The sequence below is a fragment of the Camelus ferus genome, chromosome 8 (genome assembly GCF_009834535.1).
Source record: "Camelus ferus isolate YT-003-E chromosome 8, BCGSAC_Cfer_1.0, whole genome shotgun sequence".
NCBI lineage: Eukaryota > Metazoa > Chordata > Mammalia > Artiodactyla > Camelidae > Camelus > Camelus ferus.
The window spans coordinates 73,196,602-73,202,805 of NC_045703.1; the positions used below are offsets into that span (position 1 = coordinate 73,196,602).

General features: G+C 53.8%; 1 long non-coding RNA gene across 4 annotated transcripts; it reads right to left on the reverse strand.

Moving 5' to 3' along the window:
- Positions 1 to 1,045: 1,045 nt before the first annotated feature.
- On the reverse strand, positions 1,046 to 5,955 carry LOC116665500. Of its 4 annotated transcripts, none has more exons than XR_004322162.1 (3): positions 3,546 to 5,955; positions 1,594 to 2,831; positions 1,046 to 1,335 (listed from the first exon to the last, which is right to left on the reverse strand). It is a non-coding gene; the product is annotated as an uncharacterized LOC116665500 (long non-coding RNA). The 4 variants fall into 4 exon arrangements; XR_004322163.1 differs by having other exon boundaries at positions 1,594 to 2,348; positions 2,622 to 5,955; XR_004322161.1 differs by having other exon boundaries at positions 1,594 to 2,451; positions 2,622 to 5,955.
- Positions 5,956 to 6,204: the final 249 nt, after the last annotated feature.

Genomic DNA, 6,204 nt, shown 5'->3' on the forward strand with positions numbered 1-6,204 from the left:
TGGATTTACGAGGAAGAAAATCGGGGTAGGAAGAGAAGGGAGACCTCTAGGGGCACTTGTGAGCTTTCTTTTTGGAAATACAGATTTTTTTTTTAAATGAAATTTTATTGGAAATCTTAGTTATTATTGGAGAAATAAGAATCTTTTTCTTCCTTATGATATTTTGTACATATAAGGTGATATTTTCATAAAAAGTATTTTAAGGTATTTTAAAAATTTGGTATGTTTTGTAGTAACTCCACGATAATTTGAGAGTATAAATAAATAGGCTGGAGTAAAATGCTTTCTGATGGGAAGAAAACATGTCGGAATAATTTCCAGCATTTTTTTGAGGGGTGGGGAGGAATAAAAGCAACAATTTAGAAGAAAGGTGTGGCTTTTACAGGCAGCCCCGACCTAAAAGCTTCTCATGGAAAACATTCACTAACCTCAGTATTAGGCTAGACCAGAGACTGTCCCACGCACAATAAAATCCCACCTGGGAACAAGCTGAATGGGAATAAAAGCCAGACAAATTTCCAGAGCCTGTTTCAGTATCAAACAAGAGTTTTCGGTTGGGTTGAACCATGTAGGGTTGCTGCCAGGCTGTTCAGTTTAGAAGAGGTTGAACATTGACAGCTTCGTGTAATTCGACCACCGGGGAACCAAGCGGGGTTTAAATGGTCAGATAAATCAGTATGCAGTGCACGGGGGAAATTACAGATTTGTTTAAGGAAACAAAGGAAAAGGGGGAGAGTCAAATAAATTCATTAAGATGCCAAAGAACAGTTCAGAAAACAGAGGCAGAAACTGCAGTGGGCCAGGAGAAGCTTCCACACACACACGCTGCCATTGCTGTCGCTGGGGAGCTTGATGTCAGCAGACCCCTAGTCAGGCCTGGCCCGCTGGGCCGCACAGGCCTGGGGTTTAACAAGCGGGGACAGAAACGGCGCGGGTCACTTTCCCGGGATGGGAGGAGACAGGGCTCCCGGCCGTCATGTGAGCGAGAACCCGGTCTGCTCGTGTTCCGTAACATTTCTAACTTAATTTGGTTTATTTGGGAAAAAACACACCTTTTATTGTTTTCTTGCTACTACAAGAGTGACACATACATATTATGGAATATTTGGAAACTACTGACAAGAAACGAAGGAGAAAAGGGAGCAGTTCCAGAATCCCCACTCCGGAGCGTCGTGGAAGGTCGCATTCTCGCTCTGGTTTCTATCACCCTCCCTGGGGCTGCGGGCCATGTTGAAACGCTGGCTGATGGCCCGGCCTCCCCGCCGGTCCTCTGTGGAGGCTCTCCTGTGCCTGTCGCCCCCGCCGTGGGTGTAGTTTTGTGTCTGCTGGTCTGTCCTGTGTAGACACAGTGTTTTACTTATTAATCTGCACGTGGACTCTTGTCACCCTAGGACTTGCTGTGCAGGTTACGAAGTGACGGGCCTCTGGCCTCCCCGCCCACCCCTGGCTCCTCTGCAGGTGCTCCCCCACATTCTCCTCCTCCAGAAGAGGAGGAGTGTTCTTCCTGCCAGCCCCCCACCTGCTCTATCACCCCGGCTCTGGTGGGGGGCCCAGCATGGCCTCTCCCCACACTGGCCCCACCTCGTGGCTCACCTCTCAGAGCCGGGCCAGGGGCCAGTGGCCAGTGTGGCAGCCCTGTTCCTGGATGGTCCCCTGAGCCCGGTACTCCCGGCCTCGGGGCATCTCAGCGTCTCCTGCTGGCTGTCCTTGGCCGATGGTGACTTACGTCCTGTCTCTGTTAACTGCTGGGTGTGCACTCCGTCAGACCCCTGCTGCTGCGTGTCCAGGGGCAGGTGTGCGTCTGTTCAGCTCCACGTTTGTGTCTCAGGGATAAAAACATGAAAAGAGACTTGCTGATGGTATTGAGAAAGCTGCCGCTCAGGCAGTCTGCGCTGAATTCTGCTCCCACCAGCGATGTGGAGACCTGGCTGCGATCGCACCGTCTTGCTAAACTGAATGGTCTTACTTTCAAAAATGTCATTAATTGAAAAATTATAACTTCATGAAATCAACTAAATGTAAATATTAAAGAATTAATTATATAACCCTGAAAAAAGCCAGGAATTAAAGGAAATGAAACTGTGTGCCTAGTGTCTTAACTTTTAGACTATGTTTTTCTCTGAACTTGTTACGCGCTTACCAGACACCAAGCACCGTATTTCGTAAGCATTAGCCCGCTTGCTGCCACGAGTCACCTGTGGAGTTGCGTCGGTCCTCCCGCAGCACGACAGAGACACTGCTGGTCGGTAACCAACTCCAGGTCTGTGTTAGTCCCAAAGCAACGCCAGGTGTGTCTGACCTCAGAGTCCGTGCAGGGGGGCAGAGGTCAGGTCACCACACAGTGAGTTCTGGACAACAAATCCAGAAATGACAACTGACTTTTGAGGGTCTGCCCTATGCCAGTCACCAGACCAGAACTTTTAATACGTTATCTCACAAGTAGAGGTGAAACTACAGAAGAAAGCAGAATAGAAATTGTGAGTCCGGTGGAGGGCACACGATCCACATGTGCAGAACACGATTATTGGGTTTGCAGAAGCCAAACGGGGTTTATCAGTGGGGACTGAATTCAGAAGAGGACTCTTCACAGGAGGACGCTCTGGGCGACCTCGTGAGCTCACCTTGGATGGACCTGAGATGAGAAAGCGGCCGGCCTGGGAAGGAGAGCTGCTTTGTGTGGGAGAAACCACGTATTGTTGACGACGACCCTGGAAAAACTGCATCAGAAACGGCTTCCTCAGGCAGAACTCCCTTCTTAGAGGTCTCTCGAAACAGACCGCATTGTCACCCTCCGGGGGGTGTGGGCATCAGGTGTGCGTCCACCGGAAAGGCTGGGATTGAACAAAGGGTTTTAAAAGTGTTCTTTATTATGGTTTAATTCCTAAAAGTAGAGACAGCAGTGAACAGCTGGAGCCTCGACTGCCGGGCAATGTGTGCGGATATAAAAACCAACGGGGGGCAAGGGCGGTGCGGGCTCTGAGCAGGTGGCCCAGCCGCGCCCCTCGCCCCGCCCCCAGACAGGCCCCTCCGCTGGGCTCCAGACCCAGAGCCTCACAGGGAGGAGGAAACATCCACGCAAAACCGCGGGGCCGGAGGACAGCTCTGAGTGTGGACCGAGCGCCCTGCGAGCTGGGGAGGGAGGGACGGGGGGTCCTGGCTCTTCTCAGAGTCTCGAAGGATGACAGAGCAGGGGGCAGCGTGAGAACGAGGCGGCGGCGGCAGGGCTCTGGGAGCGGGGAGCGTGGGTGCGGCTGGCCGTCCGCTCCAGGTGCAGGCCCAGGCGGGCGCAGGGTGGAGCCCTGAGCGGCAGAAGCACCTCTTACTGTGACGTTCGTCAGCCGCCCAGTCAGAGGTGCTTCAAAGCCAACCTGAGCGACAAGCCGCCCAGGAGATGACGACCCCCAGTCAGGACGGGCTGGGGTACAGAGAGCCTGGCAGCCCCTCCAGCCGAGAAGAAGAGATGCAGGGTCCGACCCACCTGGGCTGCAGGGGCCAAGAGACTGGGCCCGGGTCCTCTCGAGCGGGGTGGACAGAGGCCTCCTTACCTGGGAGTGTAGACGTTGGTGCCGAGAGCCCGGCTGGGTGGGGGGCTCCATCCCTAGGGAGGGGCTCCCGGACAGGGTGGCACTGAGCTCTGCCTGCCCGGACTCTGGGGCTTCCTCCTGGGGGCCAGCTCAGCTGCCTCCTGTGCCTGGTCTCAGCGTCCTTCCAGGCAGGGCTCTGTCACCGGGGCCCTTATCTATGGGCACCCCTTTCCTGCAGAAGAGTCTGCCCGGGCAGGGGATCAGTAATCTTGCTGGGTTCCTGACGGGAAGGGAGGGAAGGAAGGTTCCGAGGCTGGGCAGACACGATCCTCGGCTCTGGCCACATTTTCTAGGTTGGAGGTCCCCAGATTCTGGTCACGCAGACCCTTAATGTTGGCTGCAGGTGGCCCTGCCAGGAGACTGGTTCAACGTGCAGGTTTCTGGGCCGCGGCCGGGTCCTCGGGAGCAAGACCTTCCAGGAGCTGCGGTTCCAGGCCAGAAACCAGGCAGGAGGTTTTCTGGGGGTGAGCCCGGGAGAGGAGCCGTGTGCCCACGTCTCGGGTGGGGGTTCTTTCTGCTGTCACGGGTCCTCACCAGCAGTCACTTTGTGCAGTTTTACTGCATGTGAAATAGTATTTTATTGTGGTTTTGACTGCGTTTCCTGGGTTAATCATGAGATGAAGCTTCTGTCCAGTGATAAATCGGATGTCCGTGTCCCTCGTCTGCAAAATGCTCCTGCTTTGCCCACCTCTTGAAGGATTGTCTGTCTCTGTCCCAGTGTCTGTCCCTGCCCCAGTGCCTTCACAGCACTTTATCTGGGCTGGTGGCCAAGACTGTGCTTAGGGTTGTAAATAACTTCTGGCCTGAAGCTGGTTTTTCTTTTTTTTCTGTCCCAATACTGTATTTTTAAAAAATTTTATCTTTTTAAATTTGTTTTTTTGTTGGAGTTAATTACGTTTATTTATTAATTAATTTATTCTTTATTTTAATTATGGATCTGGGGATTGAACCCAGGCCTCGTGCACACTAGGCAGGGCTCTACCACTGAGCCGTGCCCCCGCCCCGCCAGTGTTGTATTTTGATAAGCAGGGGTTCTTGGTTTAACACAGCCGAGTCTATTCATCTTTCTGACGACTTCACCCTAAGTGGTCCCCGACGTAGCTGCAGCCGTGACCCCGAGATGGCCGTCGTCCTCACACGGCTCGCCTGCTGCTCACACTGCGCCCTGGATTGCTGACGTCAGTCGCACATTTCATCAGAGATGTTTTATTTGATTCTTGTAAAGGTCCACCCTGTCAGCTGTGGCAGTCGTGTTTTCTTCCATAGGTTCGTTCTCCACCTTTCACGTCTCTTAAAAAATGCCTTAAAAATCATTTCTCCTTCAACTTGACGTTGTCTCTCTGGGTCTGGCTCTGTCCTTGGTTGCCAGATGTCACTGGTGTGCTGTTTCCTCGCTGGCTCAGTGACTTTTGACCGTGAACTTGTGTGTCTTTGAACTCTGTCCGAGGGAAGGGCTGAGACCTGTCCTCTCAGGGAAGATGTGCTGCCGTTCCCGCCAGGTCCCAGGACCCGAGACTCAGTTGAGCCTGTTTTCCGGCCCCTTGGATTGAATTCCGGCACCACAGCTGGCCTGATCTCCTCCGGCTCTGCCCAGGGAGGCGTGCACCCCGGGGTCTGCTGTGGAGGGTGGGGCGTCCCCCTTCACCCGCTGAGGGGCCTGCACTTTCGGGGGGGACGCTCTGATGGACGGTGACAGCATGGGCCAAGAATTTATGGGACAAGATACAGGAGGAAAACTCAAGGTGGGAGAATTAGTTTTTTCTCCTGACAACTGGAAAAAATATGACAAAACGGAGCAGAGCACCGAGCTTAGACTTTATGACAACACCGCATTCCGCTGAAGGAACGTGGCCCCAGGACGTTGCTAGTCATTCTGCCCAGTGCAGGGGACGGGAGGGGTCAGCCTGTGTCAGTGTGGCTGCTGCTCAAGTCTCTCGCCCACACCCAGCCCTGCCCTCCCGCTCGGGCTACCTCATCGCTCGTGAAGAAAAACAAATCCTGCCCAGACGGCCCCCCTCACGGAGCAGGCCCGGGACCAGGCCCGCCCAGGAGGATGGGATTGGCGCGGAGCCCAGGTCCCCGGCTCCCCAGGGATGGAGCGCAGCCGCCACCGTGTTTCCGTGGTGACTGCGTTGGGGGGGGGGCAGTAGCCTCCCTGGGCAGGGGTGGGACGTCTCAGAACAGGGCTGGGCGGACAGTCCACCAAGGGTCAGAGAAAGGGTCTTCGTCTTCGTGGGACGAGGCACCACATCGAGGCCCCCCTGCAGGTACTTAGACACACATTTTTATTGATGAAATTGAAAACTTTACTCACAGACTCGGACCTTTGAACTTCATCTAGTCTTCACATCATGAAATGCTCTCTTTTGACTGTTTCTCAGCCCCTTGAAGATGGAGGCCCGCTCTCAGCTCGTTGGCTGTGCTGTGCACACAGCTCACCTCGCCGATAGTCATTCTTGCTTGTTAGTAAATCTGTTCAGTGACACTTCAAAAAATTCATTATTTTTTGTTGCAGACCCTGGTTAAGAACCTCAGCAGGGGTGACTCAGGACACTGCAGGGCCTGCCCTTTACAGAGCTTGTTCCAGGTGGGCCCGGATGGGCCGTCTGACAGAGTGACT